At 47.4% G+C, this 13,856-nt stretch overlaps 1 long non-coding RNA gene across 2 annotated transcripts in view; it reads left to right on the forward strand.

Moving 5' to 3' along the window:
• Window positions 1-5,536: 5,536 nt before the first annotated feature.
• LOC308200369 overlaps window positions 5,537-13,856 on the forward strand; it is a 37,883-nt gene continuing 29,563 nt past the window's right edge. The window contains exons 1-3 of one of the 2 annotated variants that reach the window (XR_013955572.1): window positions 5,551-5,911; window positions 6,317-6,791; window positions 6,939-9,737. This is a non-coding gene — a long non-coding RNA (uncharacterized lncRNA). Of the gene's footprint in view, window positions 5,912-6,316; window positions 6,792-6,938; window positions 9,738-13,856 lie in introns of those variants that run through there. The other variant, XR_013955571.1, reaches the window with a different exon arrangement.

Here is a 13,856-nt window from a genome sequence, read left to right on the forward strand (position 1 = left end):
CACTGGCCGTGGGCCGTGTGGCTGTGCCGCAGAGCACGGTTGGGATGGTCTTCTCCTCGGGGCCACGTCCAGAAGGAGCACCAGGCTTTCGTCTCTTGCCACGACAGCAAGGCTGTCACAAGATGAAGCTCTGATAAGAGGTTTCCAGCAAACTGAGTGTGTGTGCCTAGATGCTTTTGATCAGGGACTGGTCCTTGTCACTTCCTTGTCTCTGTCTGGACTTTGAAAGCGCCTTTGATCCGTCTGTGCCAATGAGATGGACTTGTATGAAGTCTTTGATCCTTTCTTTGGGTAGACTGTGCCCAGGAAACTTGACAGGCTCGGGTTATTTCTGAGGATTTCTTCCATTTTAAGAGTCATGAAAAGCAAGATTGAGCAGCTCTTTCTGTTTGTGCTATCTGAGTAAACCCAGAACAGGCCATTTTACACCAGTCGGTAGGCTGGTGTACCCATCCCTCTGCCCCTCTCATCATCTGTGGGACCATGCCGTGCGTTACCAAGCTCAGTCCCAGGCTCAGTTGTCCTCCAGCTACAGGATGAGATTGTGCTAGGAATCACAGGAGAGGAACCACAGGGAGGAAATTTTCAGGTGTAGTTTTAAGAAAGATGAAAATTTTGGCAGTGTTTGAAAAATACTGCTGCAGGTTCATCGACAGGCACAGACTGCCTGGATGAGATGAGAGCCCGTCAGGTGTGCCCATGCAGGTGTGGGTGCCCTCTGCTCAGGTTTTATTTTGGGGGTGCTTGGCTCACTGTATGATGCCATGCTCCCTGAAATCATGGGGTGTGTTGTACGCTCAGTCTGTGTGCACATCTATTTTTGAGCTATAACGTGCTGCCTTTCCTACCCAGACAGCGTACCAAAGCAAGTTTGTTCCTTAGCAAATACCAGAAATAACTGGGTAAGTAAAAATGTGTTTCTAAACAGCCTTGTTTGTGACAAAATTGTGAACTAAATCTTCACACGACATCAGGGCTGCAAATATTCGAGTCACATTCGGACAGCAAAGCCAACGGCACGCAGCTTTAATTACAATATTTCTCTCAAACAGACTTTCTCTCATGTTTTTCTGAACATTGTTTAAAGAACTGATGAAAGGGCTGAAAACTTTTCAAACTTTCCTTTTCTTAGGGTCTCTTCAGCTCAGTCTTTCATCACACAGTCAATAAACAGTTGAAAAGGGCTCTTCTGAACTGCAGCAGGAGGGAGGAGGAAGAGGGGAAAATTAATGATATCACCAAACTGAAAACTCTTTCAAGTTCCCTTTAATTGCAGAGGGCACAGGCAGCTCATTCAGTTCTTAATTCTCTGATCTCTTGCACTCCCCGAAGGGACCGTGCCTCTCCTCCCACACTGCAGGCATTTTTCCTGGAGCGGCTGAGCCCGGTGGCAGCAGGGTGGACGCCCGGCTCCTTCCCTGGGGCTCCTGAACCACGGCTCCAACACCATCGCCTCCACCAACTTTCCATCACCTCCACCACTTTTCCTCACCCTCCAATTGCGCTCTTGCTGTTGATGTCCCCCCGGACCCCCACCTGCCCGTGCAGCACCCGAATTTAGGGTAGGACTTTGTGTTCTTCACCCTCCTGCGGTCCCACGCCAGGGCTGGTCCACCCAACCTTTGCCTTCGCAGTAAGAAAGACTAAAGTTAGATGTCCTTTAAACAAAGCTTTTATCACCTGCTTCAAGACTTCGGGGCCTTTTGTGCAGCCCTGGGCTGCCCAAACTGTGACCTTTCCCCCGTGGGTGCTGGGTGCCTTGGCCCCGTGCAGGCACCTTGCTGCTGGTGGCGTGCGGCACCCGCCTCGCAGGGACGCCTCCGTCTCACTTCGGCACCTGCACAGCTGTCCTCCCCATTTCCAGTCTTTCAGAGAAAAAGATAAAGTCTTTAGAGCAGCAGGGAGAGGACGTGGGAAGGTAAATTACATTTAGGCTTATTGTATTTAAGCTCGATAATGAAGACCAGCGTGCACACAGAAAGAAGCCTTTTGTCAAGCTGGCGTTATTTTAGGAGCCTCTTCTAAACAGTTGGCTTCCTTAAGAACAGATTACGACACTTGTTGGAGCTTTGTGAAATACCACGTGTGTTAAAATGTCCTTAAGCTCTATCTTGCTGCGTGAGCTGCCAGTCCTGCTCACACCCAGCCTGTGGCCACAGGTGCTGCTGGCTCGGCGCCTCGCTCACCCGCCTCTGAGATGGGACACGAGCTGTGCATCCGAGCAGACCGAGGTTAAAGAGGAAAAAAAGCAAAAGTGCCAGGACTGTCAGAATATTGCCACTGCCCACCGAGGAGATGCTCAACCAAACGCACCACGTGTCTGCTGCCTGCGTTTGCCTCCTTGGAAGTATCAGTGCGACGGGCTGGAAATTGCTCCAAGAGCCGCTTCCACCATCTGAAGGACTGAGGATTGTGATTGCGGCAGGTCCAGGGGCTGAAACATGAAGTATAAAGCTTTAAATTCAACTTGCACTGAGAAGTATGACCAATAAAGAGAACAAATTCCCTTAAAAAATGGGATTACAGAGGCTGATGGGGAAGAAATATTTTGAAGGAAGTTAAGCAGAAGTCAATCAGCTTTATACAATTTGTTTCCCTATTCTTCCTGGACTGGCTTGCTCCGGCGACAGCTGCTTTCAAGGTTTACGGCCATGCCTATGGGTTGGAGGGCTGGAACTGGCAGCAGATTGCCCTACAGAATAATGTCTAACTGGAAAACTAGCTGGGTACATAACTTACAGATAATACGATCACATCAAAATCAGTGCAATACAAACTGTTCTTGTTCAGTCTCCCTGCCACTGATGTGAGCCGCCGGTCCCCTGTCCACCAGGTGAGGAGGGGACGAGGAGCACGGGACGGGGTGAGATGGTGAGCCTACGTTTTTTTGTGTTTTTTTTTTTTGAAGTTTGCATTTCCAAACTTCAAAATGGTCCAGGGTTGAACCCAAAGTGGCTAAGGGAAGCAGTCACAAATACTGCATGCAGTACAACTGGTGGCGATGCAGGGTCCTGACGTTGGCATTCCATTTGTTATCCCTCGCTTGAGCAATTCAGTGGGCTAACACGAACCGGCTTGAGGTTTTCTTGTTGCAAATTCCTGGCTTCGCCAGGTAGGCAGTATGTCAGGTCTGAAATACATTCCGCGTGGCTTGGAGGGGGTCAGGCCACTGCTGCCGAGCCTACCAAAAAGTAGCGCACAGACTCGTGCGGAGTGCAGATAATACTGGTTTCGCTGGCTGCATCGTGTTACACAGCGCGGCCTTGCAAAGGAGGAAATTACTCCATGGTCTCAGTCAGTATAAAAGCTGCCGTGTCATTTAACAGAAGCAGTGCCAGAGTTTTTATGGAGTGTAGTTCAGCTCTTTCAAAATTCTGCTGAAGGATGCTTGAGCTAACAGGAGTCACTGTTCTCCAACGAAGAAAGCCATGCCCATTAGCTTTATTGTCGAGACATGGTACAGAGCATTTATTACTTTTGGCTCATGTACAACGTAGGGTTATTCTGTGAGTTTACACAAGACTGTCTATTTGTAGTTGAAAGTGAATTATTTGCTCATTAGTGGTTCAGAAAGGTCTGCCTGCTCCCACTGTGCGAGGCAGCTCGGGCTTCTCTTTGTGATGAAATGTGCTTGCGTTCACCCCTGCTCGACGGAGGCTCGGAGCGTCTTCAAGGTGGTCCAGAGGACGTGGGATTGTGAAAATCAGCAACTATCGTAAGAAAAATATTCAGCTCTTTTTCGTTTTTGTTGCTCTTTCTTGCAGCACCACCATCCCACTCTGCCTTGGCACCAACGTCCCAGCCAGAAGCAGGTGAGCTTTACACGGGGGATGCTGTCAGCCACCAACCGTCAGCCTGCCTTTTCGGGTGGCCCCCTGGGATGCTGAGCGAGCTCTGGCAGATTGCAAAACTGATTTTCTGAGCAAGTGCTTAGCAGGAACTTCAGCAAACTTTTGGAAAAGCACATGAATTTTCCACTGACCCATATTTATTTGTTTCAAAAACTGCAGCACAGCAACATTATATTATTTTGTCCTACTTTTTTTTTTTCTGAAAGAAAATACTTATTAGGCTTTGAACAGGAATATTACCGAAGCTGGTGCTGTACAGTAGGCTTAGCATATTTTTGCCTTGCCTTTCTGAAGCACTTGCAGCTCACCATTTTCCTGAAGAATCGTTTCTTAGCATTGGCACCCTCCATACTTTCACAGAGAAACGCGTCCAGAACTGCTCTGCCTCGACACGGGCAATTTTCTGATTTCAGTTAGCTTTTCCTGGTGTGATTTCTGTCCTACAGGAGTGGAACATTTAGAAATATGAAAACTGTATTTTATGGTGAGCTGCAGCAATCCTCTGTGCCAGCCCCACCGGCTGAGGGGTGAGCACAGAAACCATCGGCCTGATGCGGGAGCTGGGCGGACACAGGAACCGATGGAAATTCGAGGCATGGATTGCTGCAGGGGCTGCTTGAATTCCCCCTACCTCACCATTCTATCTGGTTATTTGATCAAACATTAAAACACATCTGTGTTTTTAATATTCAAGGGTAGCTTAAGACAATAACACCTTGGTGTTGGATGATGATTAAACGCTGAATTCTGTCAGGTCCTCCAGCAGATTTAGTTAAATCAAATCGAACTCTAAGTCCTAAAATCTTTATACGTTCTCCAAAATAATGACACCGTAGTACCACTTTTAAAGCCGTGTTGTTCTCTGTTCATAAATATATGAGTGATTCTTGGATACACCAGTTTAGGAAGCTCCAGCCAGGTTAGTCGTGGCCCCCTCTTGGTGAAGCCATAAGCGAAAAGCCGATTCTTGTGGCTGAGTTACAAAATCGCTAAACAAAATGGAAATGTTGATGTTTGTTATTGATTTTATTCCTTGCTGCCATGGAATGGTGCTAGTGGGAGCTGTTGTAACCAGATTACTTTAAAATTTACTTACAGAATGAGGTGCTTAATTTATCCCCCCTTTTTCCTTTCCTGCAGTGGTATAATTTCAGGGTATCACCTGTGCTTCTTGTAGAACAGCCCTTCTCTTTTTGGTTTTCTCATTGGGTTTGTGTAATTCGTTTGTTACCACTTCATGGGATTTTATTTTTATTTTTTTAGGGGAGTGGGGAGAAAAAGCGTGTTTTACATGCTTTATTCCCTAAAGTAATCACTCATTCATTACGGATTCATTAAAGATGCAAAAATGTTTCAGATTCCAGGAAATATCTGTCAAAAACTGCATTTGCTAAACATTCCTCTAAAGCTCAGCGTGCTGTCAAGTCACAGCCGTGCGCGTGTGCAGCCTTCATGGGCTTGGGATTCGAGGCAGGCAGGCGGATCCCAGTCTAACTGAGAGCCTGGGAGACGCTGCTGCCTTTGGAGTGATGCATTCGCTCATAATCCTCGGGTTTAAATGGGTTTTCTGATTTGATTCTTCACTGCCTTCCCTGTTTTGCATCAGATCAAATCAGGTGTGAAATGATAGGAAATCAAACCAGTGGGCTCACCTGCCCTCCCACCGCTCGTTCGCACCGCTCGTGAGCGCTGGCAGCGAGCACAACAGAGCGCGAGTAATTAGCCCTTAATTGCCCCTGATTAGTCATACCCAGCATGCCGATATCAGTGGTAATTTCAAGGGGCGATGTGTCTGGGGACCTGCCTTGTCGTTACCCGTTGTTTCTCACCGGGGCTTGGCAGTGAGCATCTCTGAGCACGGCTGTGCCCCCACCACCACTGACCACGCCACGAGGAGCGGTGATTTTGGGAGAGTTTAGTTGGATAGCAGCAAATCCTGATACCTGCCTCGTTGTCTGGCTGGGGGGTTATAATGATGTATTTGCTCGAGCACCTGAAGTAAATGAATTATATGAAGCCTCTGCAAATGGTCATAAATATGATAGTCTACGTGAGCTGAGGTAATTGCCTGCTTTATATATGTGTTTATCTTCACCGCGTTGCATACACAATGTGCATTATGTCGAAAAGATGATAAAAAGCAGCCATAATACCCCTGAACTGCATACGTCTTTTTAGTTTATGGCTGAGGCTCCAAGTTATCTTATGCAGTTACCTGCGGCAGGCTTAATGTAAATTAACCTACTTACAAAATGTCAAGGAGCATTAACCGATAATTTCTGAGGCCTACCTCGCTAAATACCAACTCAGTTCTGAAACCTGTAGCTGCACGTTTCATGTATGGAAAATCATGCTTATTCATGAGAGGCTTGTATACGGGAGTTAATTGCGCGGCAGCCGCAGCTAGCTGCTGCAGACGGTCCTAGAAAACAAGGTGCCGAAAATAAAGTTTCCTTCCCCACCAGGGAGCTCCTGAGGTGGATGTTCAGCGCTTCAGAAAACCAGGCCACGTCATTCCGTGTGTAAACATCGCCTCACTAACCTAATTCTGGACCCATTTTTGACAGAGAACTGGCCTACATGAAAGCCTTTACTGTCGGCACGTCTCCTGGACTTCGACTGAGCGCGGCAGAGGTGTGCCCCCACGCCGGAGCAGCTCCCCCAGACCTCCCTGCTCATTGCAGACAGAAACCTCGCTGTGCTGGGGCTTTGCAGCTCCCCGGCCTGCCTTGCTCCAGTGCCGTACCCCCGCTGTGATGTGCTGCAGCCAGGACTGGCTCCGTTTTCCACAAGGCAGAAGAAGGAAAGCGATAGGGATCGGCGCTGATCTTCCTGCATCCACCTCTGCATCTCCAGGACGTTTAGGTAAACACGGAAGAAGACAACCAGCCTCCTCGTCTGCAAAATGGGGATGATGCTGAGCACCTCCAGCTGAAAAAGGTGAGGCAAGCCCAGGTTTATTTATTTGAATGACTAGAAAAATGCTGGGGGGGTTCCTTTGCCTGTCCCCTCCTACAGCTGGCGGTGGTCATTGCAATGGGCCAGTCCTGAGGACCCAGAACGAACATTACTTTTTTATTATTATAGACCTGGCTTATACAAAACCTCAGCTTCTCCCTTCGGTGCTTGGTGCCAGGCCCCAGGAAGGTGCTGGCGTCCCCACGGGAAGCTGGGCTCCTCCTGCCCGGGGTGCGAGGCTGTGCAGCTCCTGCTCCGCTCTGCAGCGTGCCTCCCGTCAGGGCTCGTGGGACCGTGCCTGCCTGCCTAAACGGAGCTGCTGAAAGATGAAATTTTAAAGCATTTATAGATTTTCCTTTAATATGTTCTTATTTCTTTTCCATCAATACAATATTCACTTTATCTAGCGCACTGAGGATAGGCATGCTCCCAGAAAACGGTGCCGATAATGTTATTTTCGTATACAGGTATAGGGATATAAAATGAAAGATTGCCTGCAATGCGCGTGGTGGAAGTAACACAAGCCCCGCCTAGGAAATTTGGCTGTATTAGCTCAGCAGCCTGCAGCTCTCCATGCTCCCATCTTCTGGGCTGCAGCGGGGTGGGGAGGTGTTCCCAGGGCCCGATGTGCAGAGATCGGCTTCGGTAGCGTCAGCAGAGGTTTTACAGCCATTTGGGACCAGAGAGCCCTGCAGTAATGGGTTTCTGTGGCAATGGTGTGGCCAAGCCAGGGATGGGTGTTTGCCCAAGGGGGCTCAGGGTCCTGCAGCCGCCCCTGTGGCTCTCTCTTTTAATACCTTTAAAGTGTTGTGTGGTTTGCTGTCTTTTATTTTTAGCTCTCAGATATTGTGGCATCTTTTTTGGGAGATGCTCAGCCTGGCCCTGGGCTGTGAGCAGGGCTTGGACAGGGAGCTCTCCGGGGTCCCTGCGGGGCTCAGCTGCTCAGGGACCCACTGGCCCTGGGCTCAGGGTACGGTTTTGGGGTGGCGCCTGTTCCCCTGCCAGCCACCTCGGTGACCTGCGGGGAGACGAGCCCCTCCCCGCTCAGCACCCGCCTGGGGTACTTTGTATTATTTTTTTATTTATTTTAACCATTATGATGGCAGCGCCGAGGCCCTGCGGAAGGCGTTTCCCTCCTCACCTGGTGCTGCAGATGCCGCCTGTCATTGCCGAGGGCAGGAGCAGGGGCCGGGTGCTGTGCGCCCCAACACACAGCCTGCAGCTTGCCACCGGGATCAGCTCCCCTCCCGCACCAAAGCGGGTGTTAGCGTCACACACCACACCGGTAATCATTTTGCCTTCCCTTGCTTGAAACGTAAAAAAAAAAAATGCTTTAACCCATCTGCCAAGCAACTGCCTCGAATTAAATTTTGCGATAAAAACAAATGAAGCGTAATTGAGGAGAGACGAGGGAAACTCGCCCTGAGAAAAAGAAAGATAAGGGATTCCTGGTGATGGTGGTGCAGTGCACGTCGTTACCCGCCGCACGCCCCGCGTCCCTGCTTGCTGCTGCTACTGCCGGCCTTACAGCACCTCCTTCCCGTCCCCTCCTGTGTGAGACCTCCCCTCTAAGCCCTTACACACGCAGCTGGAAGATTTAGGCCCGTCGGCTGCCACCAATTAGTCAAAAAATGCACTGACAGGGTGCTGGAGATGAGGCTTGAAGGAAATGCGTTTCACAGAGGCACTTGGATGCCTGCTGAAGATAGCAGAACATGCCTCCTGTCCCAGGTGGGCTGCCTGGCCATGAAATTGCCCATGAAATGCGAATCTATTGTTTGTCATGCTAATTAGTAACCCAACAACGTTCATTTAAAGATTGCTAGAAAGCACCAAGAGATGTAAGTGTGTTAATGGGAGAAAAATCAAGGAGTCATTTTTTCCAATTATTCGGTATAATGTTATTCTTAGCATTTAAGATAATTTAATGCACATCTCAGAAAGTAACACGGGAGTTGAAGGAAAGTTTTAATGTAACTCAGTGTGAAAATAGCCTTCAGAATTTGTTTTACTCAGAGATTTTTGCATCAAAGCTCCTCTAACTATTAATTTCCAAAATTCCAGGATTTAATAGCAAATAAGAAATATTTCAAAGGAACTTTAGAGCTATTACTTCATGAAATACTTCACAAAGCACTGTCCTCTAAAGCACTAGATGGCTTTCAAATGTCATCAAGTGCTTCAAAGAACAGTATTCTGTACAACATTTCTATACAATATTTCTTTTCAGTTTTCTACACTGGGCAGAGCTGACTCATTTCATGTAGCACAGAAACATTTTCAGATGGGCAAAATCAAGTTATTGTTACATTCCAGCAAAATGCTGGACTCAAAGCTGCTTTTGTCTGTTGAGCAGGAAAGTTGGCAGTGAAGGTAGGGGAACTTAGTTAAGGGGTCCGGACCTGGCGCATGCCAAAAGGGGACCCCTGATGGCTACTGGGGAGAGAAGTTCCTCCTTGGATGCTGTGAAAGAAATAGGAAGATAGGAGAAAAAACCCTTTCCTTCCTTCACTGTCTTACCGTCCCAGCGCTGAGAAGGATCTGGGCTCTTCCAGTAGCCCAGGGTGGCAGAGGGCAGTGTTAATGACAGCTGGGATCACACCTCAAATCCCATTACCGGAGCGCTACTAATTGTAAATTCATGCATGCTGAGGACTAATTGCCAGCAGGTGTCAAAGACATATTTCTCTCTGATCTGGGTAGGGGGTAACTTTGTGGTTTTGCTTCTATTGTTCTGCTCTTACCATTTTTCACTGGAACATAAAATGGATCTTTATTGGAAGAAATGGGATAAACAATCTCCCTGTCATCAGAAAAGAAAAGAAAAAATAATCATTTGCCTGTGCAAGACTTCAAAGGGCAAAAATTGTTAATTAGGAAATTACTATTTGAAAAAATATAATTGTAGAGGCCAGACGGTTCTTAAAAGCTAGCCTGTAATTTTACAACCTGCCTGCATTAAAGGGCTGTGCATACTCTGCCCCAGCCATTTACTTGGGCTCCTCGCCTACCTGTGCTGTAAGAAAATGAGTGAGTTTAGACCATTAGTGGAGCTGGCAGTTACCAGGGCCCTCCCAGTCACCACCAGTCCACCTGGCCCCGGGGGCTGACTGGTGGCCGCCCTGCTCTCTCCGTCCCTGGGCACAGGTCCCAGTGAGCATTGGCAGGGTGGAGCAGGAGCTCCTGCTGCCGTGCTGCAGAGGTAAGCTGGGCTCGGTGCTAACTAAATGCTTTAATTAAGGGGCTAGTGCTCACGGAGAGCAAATGGAGAGCAAATGGAGCAAAAGGAGCAAATGGGGAAGGACATCATTTAAAAGGTGACTCCCCCCAGCTCTAAATTGCCTTTTTTCTGTTGTCTTTGTAGAGGATGCAGGGATTGTGGTTTTTGTACGTGTTTGGTACGTGCAGGGCATTCACTCCTCTTGAAAGCGAACAAGCTCGCATTCAATGAGGCACACGAGGAGCACGCATGAAGAGAATTACTGCTGAGAAGTAGCACTCTATAAATTCATGCCTTACTTTGCTCCTTGTCCAGATGGATAAATCCTGATAAAGCTACGAATGAGCTAGTCCTAGGCACAAAGAAACCTATTTAAATAGTCTGGTACTGGTCTGCAGGGTCAAACCCAGCATTGCAACAGGAACAGCTAAATTAGAGAGGAACAGTTTAAAATTCAGGGACTCTTATGGGTTCTTACGACATGTGCAAAATATGTCATTTCAATCAACGTATTTGAGAGAAAAGTCGTGGCACTGCTGCAGTAATGACAAAGCAGATGGAGCAGTCAGCAATAATTAACTGCACGGGAAGCACAAGGTTGTCCGACTGGGCTCTTCCAGTAGCTTCCTTACAAGAGTTTGCAGTGCAATAGGTGATGCTACTAGATCTGGTATCCTGATGTGAAAAAAGACTTGTTGGATACTTGGAGTTATAAAATAATAGTGTTGTAGGAATTGTTGTCACCTTCAACAGGAGCTGGGACACAGTCATTAATCGGGAACTGCTCTACAGCACTTATGTTGATGAGAATAGAGAATGGACCTTTTGGGTTTACTTTTAAAAATAAAAAACACTGCCTCTAGCCTTGCATGCCTTTGCAAGCATAAGGCTGCCAGCCCACACACCCCATAAAAAAGCCAACTATTTTTTTTTTTAAATTAGCACCCAACTTCTTGCCAAAGGAAACAGAAGCGAGCCAGTCCTATGAGTTTCTCTATCTCTGATCTCCCAACAAGCCAATCCAGCTAAGTATCAAAAGCAAATGCCTGTGAGGCAGGACATTTATTCAGTGCAGAAGGAACTCACTTATTATGCGCATCTGCTGAACTGTAAGTCTTGACCAGCCATCCAAGAAATGAGAGATCCCTGTGCCCTTAGCATGCCTTATGTTAAAGGAAGGCGGTCGATCTTTGACTGATAGATTTAGAAAATAGAAATAATGCTCATATGCTGTGCCTTGTGGCATTCTCCAGTTGCCATTTTTCCAATAAGTAGCAGAGTTAGCACTTGTGCACAGTCACTAGCAATGAGTCCATTGCAAACCAAGATATCAAGGATAGGCTTCAATTATTTCACCTGTATGAAAACAGTTTCTTAATGGTATTATGGATGGCTTTTTGTTTAGGTTTCAATCGTAAAGTAATTAAGGACAAATTTCAGCTCAGTGCAATGACATTTTTCTCGTTTATTCATTCTCTAAAAGAACGGTGCTTGGAGTCACTCACTCTGAGTGTGCTGAGCAAGATCTTTATCTCCTGAAATAGCAAAAACTTGCCTTTGGTCTTCGTCTCTGTATCCATTTTGGACCACGTCAGTGCATATCAGCAAAGTGAAGTAAAAACAAACCTGACTGACTGAAGCACAGAGGAGGCTCTAATGGGCATTTCTGTTTGACAGCTGTCCTTGCCATCGTGCCCATCCGTCTTCTCCAGGCCTAACCAGGTGATTCCTCTAGTAGCAATCTTGCAGAGCCCGCTTTCATGAACAGCAGAAGAGACAGGTTTCCATCTGCATAGGTTTATTTTTCCTTCACTGCAGTTAAAAGAACACTCAGCCAAGCAGAATTTGAAGTCAGTAGCACAAAATAAAGCAGCAAGATCACATGAAGGCAACTGGAGGGAACTGCAAAGGTGTAAGCAATGGATGGAATAGTAATGAGGGAATTAGATAAAAGCCAGGGAACACGTAGCACTTTGAAGAGTAAGAGATAAGCAAAACAAAATGCCCAGTGAATGTCCCAGCAACAGTTTCCCAGCAACAATAAATTCTGCTTGTGATAGGGCAGGCTGAGGAAAAGCTGGGGACCGCTGGTTTTCCAATTTCCTGCCAAAACCCCACGGTCAGCGGCACCATTGCATAATGCTCCGTACGACGTGTAAAAGTTGCATAGGTACGTATGATTCTGTGCAGCAGCTACTGCCAAGGAAATTATTCAGAGAGAGAGAAGCTGACAGACAGTGCTGATGATCGGCACTCGAGCTCTTTGAAGAGGTATCTGTCTGCTCCGAGAATTAATTTGACTTCCAGTTCAGCTGGAGGATGCTGACAAAGAAGTCATATTGCTAGGTGGGCAATTTGCGGGCGAGGTTTTCTGCACAGAAGTGATGTTGGCCTCTTGCTTATCTGTTACCAAGAAACAGGAACGGGATGGCTTGTTGCCACATGGATCAGTTTATCAGCGTAACTGGGTCTTGCAGATTAAAATAAATGGGAATTTCCTGTGGATGAGCATCTGTGTGGCAGCAAAGGGTATCAAATAGCTGAAGGTTCACACAATTTTTGAGGTGAAGGAGAAATGCGGCTCACCCAGGTATACTTAGGCATTCTGCCGCTGTAAGGAGAGAAAGTGACAAATAGTCAGGTGTCTCAGAAAAGCCTGGATGGAGGAATAATAGCCATCGGTAGTGAAAGACATCTGAATTAGATGGATTCCCACTTCTAGGAAAGACTACCAAGATCCTAGGTTTATTATTGATGGCACTGAAGGTTTTACCTCTTTCCTTTTCTACTTCTCCAGTGCTCTGGTTGGTATTTAAACGTGCAAAGGCAGGTGATGGAGGGATGCTGGAAGGAAAGCGAAAAGCAACATAAATGGGCTAGATACAACAGCTGTGCATTGGCAAGGAGTACAAAGACAAGCCAAAAGAACTGGAAATAATCCGAAATGACAAAGTTTGTTATCCTAAAAATTCCTAAAATATGGAGGAAAGGGTGTCAGGTAAAGGCAGGTCACCATTTCCATGGGCTTTCTGAATCTCTCAGTCTTCTTTTCTCCTGTATAACATCCTAGACCAGATTTTAAGGGTACCTGAGCACCAAGAGGTTCTGATTAGCATACAGAAAATTCACTGCTCCCTATTCAAACTCTTACCCGTCTGTCAAATCTGAAAATTCTGCCCTGCGTCCTGCTGTAAGGGATGCCCAGATGGGCACCGTGGGTTGTCTCAGGGAGAGCCAGGGAATATTCAGGTGAATAAGTATTTCAGAGATTGCTCCATATCGAAATCGTTTCAGGCAATGAATCATTTCTGGACTTTCAAAAGGTCATTGTGAGTTCCCCTGAACTTTTAAAGTTGGCTGCTTAATAAAACAAAATAAAAAGAAAGAAATGTTAGCAGAGAGAAATGCCAGTCACGGGAGATACCCGAGGAGCGCTCCGGCAGGTCGTGCCACGGCGGCTTTTGGGCAGAGCAGCCAGCAGCGCTGCTTCGCCCGATAATAGCCTGAAATTAAATGCAGTCTCCCTCTCCTTACTGCAACATACTTAAATTGAAGTTCGTTGCCCTCCGGGGCACCTGGGTTTTATCACTGAGCTCTCAGAGGTGAGGAAGCCAAACTCCTGCCCGCACTTCTGCTGGAAACTGAAGGCCAGGCTGGCAGCCCGGGCTGGCAGCAGGCAGCTAGGTGGAGGAGACCCCGCTGGCACCTGCCCCTTGTTCCTGGACCTCCCCAGGGGCTGCTCTGGATGACTTCTGAGTGACTCCCGGGGCAGGTAGGGTGCTGAGCACTGCTGTTCTTGGTGTTCACCCCAGTCTTTAATTCTGCCA

Source organism: Anser brachyrhynchus (assembly GCF_964034855.1).
Source record: "Anser brachyrhynchus genome assembly, chromosome: 10".
Lineage (NCBI taxonomy): Eukaryota > Metazoa > Chordata > Aves > Anseriformes > Anatidae > Anser > Anser brachyrhynchus.